Raw genomic sequence first — 14,203 nt, forward strand, 5'->3', positions numbered from 1 at the left:
AGAGGCGTAGTAGGCAAATAACTGTCCGAGTAAGATTTGGCCTCCTCCCACAGTACTTTATCATTATTCGCCTGAATTAGAATCTCCAACGGCTCGGCCTCTAACCCCTGAAAACTTTTTTATTCCTGTTTTTCCATAGTGACCAAAGAATCCAGGGAAGACGAAGAGCTACCTCAGGATCCCCCTACTGAGAAGCTGCCCGCCAGAAAATAAAATCTAAATTTGCATAGATTGAAGCATATGGAAAACCATCTGGAACTAACAAAACCGGTGACAACCCCCAAACATCGCGCGAGCGAGGGCACTCAAAAAGAGCATGATTAATACTCTCTGGTGCAGACTCAAACCGTTTGCATAGAGTATCACACCAGACACCCCTATACGCAAGCCGTTCTAACACTGGGAGAGTGCCCGAAGCAATCTGCCAGAAAATATGTTGGACCTTCGGGGTAACATCAAGTTTCAACGACTGGGCCCTGAGGGCCATACAAGTCGACCCGTATTCGACTTCCGTCATTAATTCTCTGGCTAGCCGATAACCTGATTTAACCGTATACTTTCCTGACTTGGTAAAGTGCCATACTAATCGATCCAGTTGCTGGACTTTGCTGACCGCCATACTCCGAATAATCGGTATATCCCCCGGATCCAGAAACTCCTCCAGAGTAGGCAAATGCCAATCCTTCGTAACATGATTAATTAAGTGGTTCACCATCAAACTCGGTAACCAGAGTCTTCCCTGACCATTTGCTGGGCGTGGTCGAATATCTGGTATCCATGGGTCTCGCCAAACCGAAATAGAACAACCCGAGCCTACCGCCCACCGCGCTCCATGTTCCACCAATCCCTTAGTTGAAAAAATACTCCTCCAAGCGAAGGAGGGGTTATATGATTTTTTGGCCATAAGAGAGTGTTTATTCCTAAAATATTGGCCTTTCAACACCCGAGCCATTAAGTACGTCGGATGTTGGATTAACCGCCAATACTGTTTCGCTAACATAGCATCATTAAATTGTTCCAGGGCTCTGAAACCTAGGCCCCCTTCACACTTATCCTTACATAATTTATCCCAGGCCACCCAATGTAGGCCACGAGCCCTATCATTGGATTTCCACCAAAAAGTGGAAATAACACTCGTTAATTTAGATGTCAACTCTTGAGGCAATTTATAGCAGGACATCACATGAGTAGGAAGTGCCAACGCCACTAATTTAATCAAAATCTCCTTACCACCTTTCGATAAAAGCTTTGCATTCCAACCATTGACTCGGTCATCCAACCGATCCTTGACATATCCAAAAACCTTTGTTTTTGAACCATGGAGGCTTTCAGGAATGCCCAAATAAGAGCCCATACCTCCCTCTCTAGAAATACAAATAAATGACTTCAACTGATCCCTTATCTCAGAAGGAACCTTCTTACCAAACATTATAGAAGATTTCTCTAAATTAACCTCTTGCCCTGAGGCTTTACCATAATTTTGATAATTTCCATGACCGTCTGACATTCAGTCGCCTCTGCTTTACAGAAAAACAGACTGTCATCAGCAAACAACAAATGCGAAATGGTAGGACTATCGCGAGCGATTGAGATACCCGTTAGTTTCTTCTCCCGTTCTGCCTTTTTAATATTCGCTATCAGAACCTCCGTGCAAAGTATAAACAAATACGGTGACAACGGATCCCCCTGACGCAGACCTCTCTGTGGTTTAATAAAACCCCGGGGTTGACCATTGAGAAGAACTTGATATGACACCGAGGATACACACCACATGATCCAGGAAATCCATTTCCTATCAAACCCTAGCTTAACCATAACCGCTTCTAAAAAATCCCATTCCACACGATCATAAGCCTTACTCATGTCCGTTTCGAAGGCCAGAAACTCCGACTTACACCTTTGATTAGTATTTAACCCATGAAACATTTCCTGCGCAACCAAAATATAATTTGTAATTATGCGACCCGAAACAAAAGCCGACTGAGTTTCGGAAACCAGGGATGGGAGGAACCATTTAAGCCGAAAGCACAGAACCTTAGAAATAATTTTATAGCTCACATTACAAAGGCTTATCGGCCTAAACTCCACCAACCGCTGTGGCCGATCAACTTTAGGAATAAGACAAATATTCATCTCATTTAAACGTGGATCAAAACTACCTGATCGGAAAACTTCTCTAACCAGAGCCACTAAATCCCCTTTTAAGAAGGACCAAAATCGTTGAAAAAACAAAGCCGTCATGCCGTCGGGTCCTGGAGTTTTCTCCGAATGCGTAGCAAACAGGGCTTTCCGAACTTCCGCTTCAGAAATATCCCGAATTAGATCTCTGTTCATAGCATCTGAAATTAAAGGGGTAATCTCCTGTAACATCTCTGAAACACCTCGGACATCTGAATTCGTAAAAAGATCCTCAAAATATTTTGTAGCAATATTCTCCATACCTGAGACCGATTCATTCCATACATTGTCTGCATCAAACAGACCAATAATCCTATTTCTTACCCGTCGCTGTCTAGTAGAGGCTTGGAAAAATTTAGTATTCTTATCCCCAACCCGTAACCAAAACTTCCTACTATTTTGTTGCCAGTATAATTCCTCATCCCAATACGCCTCTTTTAATTTCCTCTCTATACCCCGAATATCCTCCTGAGAAATCGAGTCATCCATTTTCGCCTCCTGTAGTGCCGCCTTCAAGGACGAAATAAGCCTTGGTCCAGAATAAATATTATTCTTTCGCCACCAAGAAATCGAATTCCTGCAATTTTTTATCTTATCCACAAAGCCCGGAATCCGGAAATTTTTAGTATGATTCCATCCTGACTCAACCGCCCCTAACAAACCATCTTTCCCCAACCAGCGTTTGTCAAAACGAAATTGCCTATTCCGTCTCGTATGTGTCTTTAGACAAGTTGCTAAAATTGAACAATGATCAGAACCAATCATTTCCAAATAATCTACTTTAGAATTCGGAAAATAGCCATGCCATTCCTCATTACCCAAAGCACGATCTAACCGACAACGAACTACCTGGTTATTGCACCGGTTACCTCTCCATGATAATTGCTCACCAAAACAAGGGAACTCGAGCATTCCACAATGATGGAGCATGGAAATAAAAGGCACAAAAGAAGAGGCTGAACGCAGAGCACCTCCCCTTTTCTCATGATTACCAACCAATTCGTTAAAATCACCAATCATAAACCAATTATCAACACGAAAAGACCCGATATCCAATAACTTATCCCATACTTTTTCTCGGTTTTGGGGAACCGGATCACCGTAAATAAAAGACATATAAACTAATTGTTGACCAAAAAACGCTTGTACATCTATAATACGGTCACAATCATAAAGAACTGAGAGTTTTATTTCATCCTTGTAAAATAATGCTAAACCACCACTAGCCCCGCGGGGTTCGACAGTATACAAATTATTAAAAATAAAATGTCTGGTCGATGTTGTTTCCACACATCCTGCAAGTAATTCTCTGTCAGGTCTGCACCAATGCCCTGACAGTTCCAACTCATGATCTTCATGTTTGAGCCGGCGGTTTCGGGAGAGCCACCATCCCTTTCTTCTGTATGCGGGTTCCTCCTCCCCACTTGCCACCCTCTGGCTTCTTCTGATTTGGCTTAGCATCCCCTTTATTTTTACCAACATCACCTGCAGATTTCAATAATAAAGCTTTAGCTAGTAATCGTTTGCCTGGCGATGCAATAGCTACAACATGTCGTTTATCCCCCCTTCCACCCTTAGCACTAGAAAAACCAACCCTCTTTGTCTTGTTAACCTTAGAGTTTCCCAACTTAAAATCTTTCATAACCTGGTTCACATGTCCTAAATCCTCAACAATGGAAGAAGAGATAGAAACATTACCTTGTGGAGCATCGTCCTCAGACTCTGACACCTCCTTCTCCGTATCCGTCTAAGCATCATTGTCATCCGCAACTGTATCCTCTACTCGACCCGAAGCATCACCCTCCTGGTATTCTCCATCCTCGAGAAGATCATCAGAACTTACCGAGAACCCAAGCTCAATATCTCCACCACTTGTCCCATTAACATCCTTCATCAGGGAATCCTTCTCCCGGTTCACCAAATCATCAGTCGTAGGATATCCTGACTCATGATCAGCATCAGCCTGCGACCCATGCTTCTGCTTTGCCTGATACATAGGTTTTGGCCAAGTCGGACCATTCCCTTTTCTAGGAGGTAGCGAACGTGATTGATGGACCATAGAATGACCAACACCCTCTGTAACCTCTGGATATCTCCCATAACTCCTTTGCTGACCAAGATCACCTTGATTCTTAGCCTGGTATCTAAAACCACTCTTTGAGCTCTCACCCCTACCCATTTGCTGGTGATCCCTGTCTCGGTTTGACTCAGAATTAAAATCTAGAGATCGCTTAGCAACCTTCCTTGGCTTTTCCCAACCACCCTCAAAATGTTGTGCCTTCGGTTTTAACAAGGGCTGGTTCCACGAACCTCCCCTTCTATCACCAACATCACCCTGACCACGACCCCCCTCACTTTTACTCAGCTCGGGACAGACTTTCACATCATGAGTTAGCCTAAAACAGTGGCTGCAATAACCCAACAACTTCTCATACTCTAACGAGGCCACCACCTCATCACCAGTATTAAACGGAACCACCAGGTGAAAGATAAGAGGATTAAAGCCATTGATAGTCACCAGCAGACTACCAGTTTCCTCATCTACCTCACGAAGAATACCTATCTTCTTACCAATGGCTTGAAGGGTTGCCACCTCCCAAAGGTGCATAGGAATTCCCGAAGCTTTAACCCAGAAGTTGATGGCGGAAGGATAGGTATCTGAGATGATAGGCTCCCATCGAACCAAGGATAACATCCAATTGTCGAAGTGGTAAGGACCGTTTCTCAACACACCTTGCAGGTCCTCCTCCGTTTGAAAATTAAACTGAAACATGTCTTGACCCAAGTCAGCACCTTCAACCCTCTCCTCGAGCTTCCAAATCTTTGGCAAATTAGCCACCAAGGATTCCATTCGCTGAACTGATGGATTCATCAATCTCCCAATGAGAGTGAGAGAGAACTGTTGGATACGATGCGCCATCATAGAATCAGAGATTCTCACCGTGTCTGTTCGAACCAAAGCCGCCTTACCCCTGTTGAGATTCAACTGAGCCATGATAATCCTGACAAAACCCGAAACACAAAAAGTACCCTGAGACCGAAGTGAAAAGCACCAAACTAACAACTTGAAAACAAAGGACCCTCGACTGTAAACTGGTATATCAAAACAGAATGAAGAAAGCTCAATGATAAAACCAAACATCCCAAAAAGCTGTTTAAATACCCATAGACCAGAATCGGAACACACTAACTCCATTAAACAGAGAATCCTTAACCCCTCCACCAAATCGCATAACAACAATAAAAGGGATATTTGCTTACCCGAAACTGTTTGAACCCAAATCCCACTCTTTCCAAATTCGAACCCAATATGCCCATTAAATCGCCAATCAAATCCCGAAGAGACTAGAACAATATCCAACCAAATCGTATCTTCCACGATCTGGGATGACTGCCAGCCACCCGATCCAGATTTTGGACAAACGATATCCCTTAGTCCCCAAAACCCAGCTGCCTGATCCCCCTGAAACAGCACTACCACCGCTGAAAGCAATAGAGATCGCTGATCCCCAGCCCAGAGATCCATAAACCAAAGAAGAGAGTCCTGATCCCCATCTCGAAACCCACCGCCGTAAACCATTCAAAACAAATCGAAGTTTTTCTTTACGTTAAGAATCAAAGCTCACAGGTTTTAGAAAACAAAATAGGAATCAAATTGTTGTTTTCTTTGTTTGCGAATGATTTAGATATTTTTAAAACACAAACAGAATGTGTGGTTAAATGTATGATAGTTTCCATTTCCATATTGATTAATGTACTTTGACTTGTGTTATATCCTTTTAGTAAATATAAATAATAATTCATCTTTGCTCCAACAATGGGAGTTACGTACGACCAAGTCAAAGTATATTGACATCAACCTTATATACAAAATAGAGAGATTTATATAAAGCCAGTTGGGGACAAATCTTATTCCTATGACAACATATTTTCTCACCAAAAGTTTCACTCTCACGATTTTTTATTTTATTTTTGGGTCAAAGACCATAACTGTTTCAGTGTGTGAAGAATCTATAGATTAATGGGAGTTAACAATTTGTTTGTGGGTTCTATTTTTTTGTTTCTCGGTAGCATATTTGTTTGATAGAAAACAAATTATAATTTAGTTTACTAGCTTATTGCACGATGAATTTAAATCTTAATTATAAATTTGGGATCATCTAAAGTTGACATGTAAAAATCACTTTTAATGTAATTTTCATGTCATTATTTATTTTATAGTTGATGTATGTCATCATTCGGATTACCGATTTCAGTGACTATGAAACTGAGATAAAATTTAACCGATCCTATGTTTTTTTTTGATTGATTTCATATATGGGGAATTAGAGGAGAGTTGATCCAAATGGCAACCCTCAAAGCTCTGATATGAGCTCTCAAACTAAAAGTATTTATACTAATGTAGTTTCTAGCTCAAAGCCCTAATGTAATTTTCATGTCATTATTTATTTTATAGTTGATGTATGTCATCATTCGGATTACCGATTTCAGTGACTATGAAACTGAGATAAAATTTAACCGATCCTATGTTTTTTTTTGATTGATTTCATATATGGGGAATTAGAGGAGAGTTGATCCAAATGGCAACCCTCAAAGCTCTGATATGAGCTCTCAAACTAAAAGTATTTATACTAATGTAGTTTCTAGCTCAAAGCCCTAATGTAATTTTCATGTCATTATTTATTTTATAGTTGATGTATGTCATCATTCGGATTACCGATTTCAGTGACTATGAAACTGAGATAAAATTTAACCGATCCTATGTTTTTTTTTGATTGATTTCATATATGGGGAATTAGAGGAGAGTTGATCCAAATGGCAACCCTCAAAGCTCTGATATGAGCTCTCAAACTAAAAGTATTTATACTAATGTAGTTTCTAGCTCAAAGCCCTAATGTAATTTTCATGTCATTATTTATTTTATAGTTGATGTATGTCATCATTCGGATTACCGATTTCAGTGACTATGAAACTGAGATAAAATTTAACCGATCCTATGTTTTTTTTTGATTGATTTCATATATGGGGAATTAGAGGAGAGTTGCTCCAAATGGCAACCCTCAAAGCTCTGATATGAGCTCTCAAACTAAGAGTATTTATACTAATGTAGTTTCTAGCTCAAAGCCCTAAGCACATGAACTTCATTAGGCTTGTGGATATTGATTTGGACTTATGTAGTAGATGATATATAGTCTAATGTTAACGATTTTATACATAATGGCAATATCCAAATATAAGATAATCACTTTAGTTCATTACAAAAAACAAATGATCACTTAAGTTCTATGGTAAAAGATGAACAGCATACTGCATACATATAAATAAAATGTTAAATAATTTGATGAGAGACGAAATTAAAATCTTATGTTTATGAACAGAAACTATTCATAAACTATAACAGCACCACATGGTAAGGTCATTAGGTATATATATTTCTTGGCAAATTAAAAATGGTTAGTGACAGATTTATCGTGTTTCTGTAAATCCAACAGTTTCAATATACTCCAGACGTGCGCGTACATAATTATATATTTCCTAAAAAATTATGGCCAATCTTCAAAACCAATTTGAAACAAGAGAAACGGTAAATTGAAATACAGACAAGTATGTGTGAGTGTGTCATAATTCATAAATGCAGAGGCAAATGTTTGACTTTGATTGTAATATCAGAAACTCACGGACTTCCCTACCTCTTTCTGATCTTCCCCGACCCCATTAACACTTTTTTGTTTCTCTATCACACATATAAAATCGTATTTTGATTAATGTACAATATTTTCCAGCCATTTTGCCTCTGTCATCTTTTACTTACTCTCTCGTCTCTTTAGTTTCCAGCCATCATTCACGAGCCCATTTATGAACCTTAACCCTAAACCAATGTATATCTCCCTCTCCACTCATATATATATCCCGCACATCATTATATTATATAAAGTCTCAAGAAACTAAACTAGTCAGTTCAAAAATAAAACCCAATGTTCAACACAAGATTTCATACTATCATCATCACTCTAAACCTTGTATTCATATATGCCGGAGGGCGTTTTATACCACTGGAAAGCGTTCCAAGCTCATCATCAGGGATGCCTTTATCGGTCGATAACACAGTCAAGTTGAATCCGAGGAATCAGTTTTTCCGTGGGACAGAAGTAAAGAGTTGTATGCCTAAAGGGTTCCGACCGAGATCAGCTCCGAGCCGGTTTGTAAATTATCAGCCTCTTGTTTCCATTAAGTGTTCCTCCTCCAAAGTCACCTCTCGGTCTAAGATATCGCCTTGATTAAATTTCTTTTCTATTTGAGAATTTAATTAAGAAAATAATTCAATGATGTGTTGATTCTTTTGGTCTCAATATTTATGAAGTATATATATGTAATGCAAGTATGTGTTAATACTATCTTGTTTATGAATTTTTTTTTTTTAATAACTCTTCAATCTTTCTTTTTTTTCTTTAATAACTCTTGTTCATGGGATCGAAAAATGTTAAACTTAGTTTTGTTACCTAAAGCTCTATCCAAACTCTTGATCTTGAGAAACTCTTCCTTTCCAAGTTCTCTAATACAAAAATCAAGCTACTGGCTTTTGGATAGGTCTAGAATCAATACAATAAAACTTGAACGCTTCTCAGCAGAGCATGACACCTCAGCGATTTAAAAAAACATGGAGCTGACATCTAATTTAAAACAGCTAGCAAATCAAAATATAACGACTAATACATCTCAGATTTTTGAACCAATATTAATATTTTTGGTTTCACGTCACCTTCTCTCTACTCGTAAGCCTCTTGTCAACCGAATCAAAAAAGTCAAAAGTCTCGCTCTTCGTCTTCTTCACACCATATGCTTTTCTTCCTCAACCCATAGAGAAAGAGTAGCGGCTGATGTGTTCATTCAAGTTGTAACAGACACGCCGTGTATCACCACCAACATATCCTTTATAATTGTCTTCTCAAGCTAGAGCGTAGTTGTAATGGATTTGCCACAGTTTTGACCTGAAGTAAAAACACAATACATTTAGAGAGTCAACCCTCTCTCTCTCATCTCCTCTTTCTCTCTTCTTTGGATATCTCTCTTTGATTCTCCAATTTCAGTCAATTTTCTATCACAAAACCGAGAAGAAGTTTTTGAGACAGATAATTTGAGTAGAAGTAATACCAAAGATTTTCACCCAATCCACAAACTCGATGAAGATGGATTTGGATCCGTCTTCAAGGTAACCTCAATTCTGACATGCTCGATCTTAAGGTTTCCTCTATTAAGTGTATCTTTGACCATTTTGTTGTTTGTAAGTTCTTTGTGTGTGGTTTGTATTGTATTGATTCATTCTCATTTCTTAGATTTTTGTCTGATATATTTGTGTAGCAATTCTTAGTACAATAGCTTGATCCAAAATATTGGATATGATGCGATTGGGTAGAACATTGCTATGGTATTTACAGTTGAGGTTCTTTGAGGGTTTATGATTAGGGTGTATGTAGGTAGCCTCATCGCATATTAGAAGCAACCACACTTTCTCAATCTAAAATCAAATTAATAACAAAACACAAAAGTCTCACAAATCTTTTCAAAAGCCTCTCCATGTTGGTTAGTGAAGTTTGTTTGTTTTTTTAGGACTCTTGCTTATTATTTTCAAGTGGATTATACTTTTTTAGCTGATGTAATTTTGTATTTGGGTGTTTTTTGTTCTGTTTTTTATTCTGTTTATTATTCTGTTTTTTTTTTTTTTTTTTTTTTTTTTTTTTTTTTNCATATAATTTGATGATGGTTGGACATTACTGGCTTTGGGTTTCTAAGCTCGCACCCAATCCCACCTTGAAGACCTTGATCAAAAATACAGTTGATTCTATCTGCTACGACTTTAGGCACAAACCAAGCCGTAAATGTTTCTATTTAAACATACTAATTATAAGTTACAAAAAAAGTTATATTGACCAGTTTAGAGTTCGATTATGACATAGTTTTGTTCTTTTGTTTAGTGGTCTCTTAGAGTCTTAGTTATATGTAACTTATTGATCCATTTGACTGGTTTCTATCTCTAAATTTCAGTGCGGATGTACCTGGAGAAATTTATGAAAGAAAGACATACCCTTTAGAATTTTCGAGCGTTGAGATGCCATATAAAACATACAATGGTGTGAATTTGTGTCAATATATCATATTTGTAGCAATATGATATATAATATTCTTTAATATTAGATTGAAACAATATTTAAGTTCCTAAATTTTTATATTGTAGTACATTATGTCTCTGTCTGTTTTCTTCAGGCACATGTGGTTATGCTTGAAGCATCATGGAACATTAAGACTTTGTAGTATTTTTATTTAATTATGTGCATGTCTCTGTGATACAACAATACTTATGATAAACTTAGCCTTTTAATTTGTTTGAACACAGGTCCACAACTATGTTCTGTCCCTCCAATCAATAACAACATTAGGGTGAGTTCTGAATTCTGATATGATCCAAGTTTTTCGTTTTAGGAAAAACAAAATCTAGGTTATTTACTAGAACTCGATAAGATAATAAGATAATAACAAAATTCGATAAGATAATAAGATAATAATTTTTTTGAAATCCCATGTAAAATATGGTCCCAATAATATCATAAATTAATAATCATGTAAATTTACATATATATATATATGTTGATATAGTAAAATATGTTTCTCACCTCATATCTATAAAACAATAGTTATATTATATCTTCAAACTATACTGATATAAAATATTCTATTACATTTCATAAAACAGCTAAAACATTTTAAAATTTTCAATTTCTACATATGCATCATTTACATTTTGATAGTTTGATAGACTATTAAAATACGATAATTGATATTTTTGTTCATAAATATGAATATTTATGTCATGTGTATAAGTGAATTTGTCTATAATATTTGTAATTTATTTTCAATAATATTTTTTAATTATTTCAAATTCAATTCAAATACCATAAATTTACAATATTCTTTAATTTATAATATTTGTAATTTATTTTTAAAATTTTTCTATAATATTTGTAATTTCGTAATCTTATTTTGCAAAGATTGTCTCAATTCATAATTTTAAAAAATTAAACAATTAAAAATATACCTATAAATTAATAATTATTAATTTATAAATAAATTAATATCACTATAAATTAATAAAATATCTTGGTCCCAACATTATTAATTTATAGAGGTTTTACTGTATTCACTTGAAATATTGATCAACAAGTAAATTTTAAAAACAATCCCGTAGCACGGATATTAACTTAGTATTTCCTTAATAGGGAAAGCAAAGAATTTTCTTAACATTTTAAGGGCTTTCTTATCTATTTTCGTCTATGGGCTCATAAGCCCCCATTAATATAATTCCATATATGAAACCCATGGTGAATCTTTAGAGGATATTCAGACTCAGTTTCAGTATATAAGTCTACATATTACACTGCAAGAAAACAGTGACGTAACTGACAGATGTACTGATGGATTTAAGTTTGTATGTAACTACCGATGGCAAACTGAAATCAATTTCCAACAGAAAATGAGCTTATCAGTTTTCCATCGCTAATTTAGTGATGAACAAAATTCATCGATAATCCATCAGTTTTACAGATGGATTATCAATGAAAAATAATCGTCAGTATATTCGGTTAGAAATCAATCGATTAACCTATCCATTAATGTAACCATTTTATAGCCGTTTAAAATTTTCAAAAAAAATCAATGGATAATTGACGGGCAAGATGCATTTTCTCTACACACAATTGCTTGTTTTTGAGTTTTTAAAAATATTTCTCCAAAACTTTAAAATTCAGAAATTTAAATATTTAAGAATTTATATATAAGAAATATATATACTTAATATTCAGTTTCAATAATTTTGCTAATGTAAGTTTTCAATAAATTCATTAAAAAAAAACATTCGTCGGTTCATGCGGACTTTTTCGAAAGGTCTGTCAATACTCCATCGGTAAAGACGAACATTTTACGACAAGTATCATCGGTACTCCATTGATAATAACAAATATTTTACGACAAGTATCGTCGGTACTCCGTCAGTAATGACGACGTTTTAGAAACGACCATCGGTAAAGACGGAGATTTTTGATATTTCTTTTTTGATATTCCTTCGGTAATCTGTCGGCGATAATGCATTGACGGATTACCGACTAATTATCGATGACCAATCCGTCAATAGTATATGTTACCAAGGCTCTAGAACCGACGGTCGCTTCCATCTGGTTACCATCAGTTATAGTTGTTTTTGACGGATAACAAACATATATTGCCATCAGTTATAAGCTGTTTTATTATAATGTTAGTATATATGATGTTAAGCTGTGTTTTTGTATCTTAGTGGCAAAATTTTGTGACACCAAATATGAAGTAAAGAAGAGATAAATTCTCCAAATTTTTGGTCATGCATGCAGCAAGTCAGCGACAAAACAAAAATAATAGAGGTACTGGATGGTTGTCGATAATTCTTCTTGCGGCATCAATGTTTGATGGCAAGTGTGGGAAAGGAAAACAAAAACTAGAAATAGTGACGAAAAATGTTAGTCACATGAGCGACTGTGAAAAAAATATTATAAGTAAATAATGGCTTCTATAATTTTGATTTTGTACTATTTATTATCAGTTTTGTTGGACATTTTCCCAATTCTATCGTCTCAGAAAAATATTTTCTATTAGATTAGTTATCTCAGTTTCTTACCTTTTTACTATAGAAAGAAACAAATAAAGGGAGTCCAAATTCACTAATGGACATAGTTAATCTGCAAATGCAAAATGAAAAAAAGACAAAAAAAATTAGGAGCATTATCCAAAACCATTAGAAATAGTGAGTCATGCAAATGCAAAATATGAAGTCTAGTCAATGGCACATAACTAGAGAAATCAGTCTCAATTGCTATTTGGACACATTGTTGATTATTAGTTAATTTTGGATGAAGCATTTCCATCCAAAGTGTCTAACTAAATCATCCTAATGAGTTTTAAAAATTTTTTCTAAAATTTTAAAACTCAGTCAGATAATCTATTTGGACAATGCCCACTTTTAGTCAAAAATGAACAACATCACACTGCTTCATTGTTTGCAAAAACATTAAGACTGCTTTGGAGGAGGTTTCAACGGTAATAACATATCAAGTCAATGGAAACTAACGGTGCCCGCTACAGAAAAAGAAATACACACTGCGCTTTTTATGATGCGTCTAGAAAAGGATCCCGGTCCGGATAGTATGACAGCACTTCTTTACCAAAAGGCCTCGCATATTATTAAGGAGGATTTTTTATCTTTGATAATTCCTTCCTTCAAAATGAGACTTTTGATGAATGCTTAAATGATACTAATATCTATCTTATCCCGAAAACGGAAAGACTGACACGGATGACGGGAGTTGTGACCGATAATCCTGTGTAATGTGGAATATAAGATCATTTCTAAGGTTCATTGTCAGAGGTTGAAAATGTTACTGCCACGTATTATTTTGGAAACTCAATCGGCTTTTGTAGCATGTCGTTTGATTTATGATAACATTCTTATTACCTAAGAGATGTTTCACGGACTCCGCACGAATTCTTCGTGCAAGATAAAATATTTGGCAATCAAGACAGACATGAGTAAAGCCTACGACTGGGTTGAGTGGCCCTTCATTGCTCAGTTACTTCGGAAAATGGGTTTCTGCGAGAAATGGATTATTTGGATCAAATGATATATACAATCAGTGCGGTATAGGGTTCTTATAAATGGACAGACCCAAGGGTTGATAATCCCAAAAGCGAGGGCTTGGTCAGGGTGACCCTTTATCTCCTTATATATATCTATTTTGTGCACAGAAGTTTTGGTGGCAAATATCTGAAAGGCGGAACATGATAAGTTGATTACTAGGATAAAAGTGGCAAAACCCTCCCCCTCTATTTCCCATTTCTTATTTGTGAATAACAGTTTGTTCTTTTGTCAAGATAAGAAGGAGCAATGCGAGGTCATTTTACGGATTTTAAAACAGTTTGAAGGGGTCTCAGGACAACAAATAAACTT

Source organism: Camelina sativa, chromosome 16 (assembly GCF_000633955.1).
Source record: "Camelina sativa cultivar DH55 chromosome 16, Cs, whole genome shotgun sequence".
Lineage (NCBI taxonomy): Eukaryota > Viridiplantae > Streptophyta > Magnoliopsida > Brassicales > Brassicaceae > Camelina > Camelina sativa.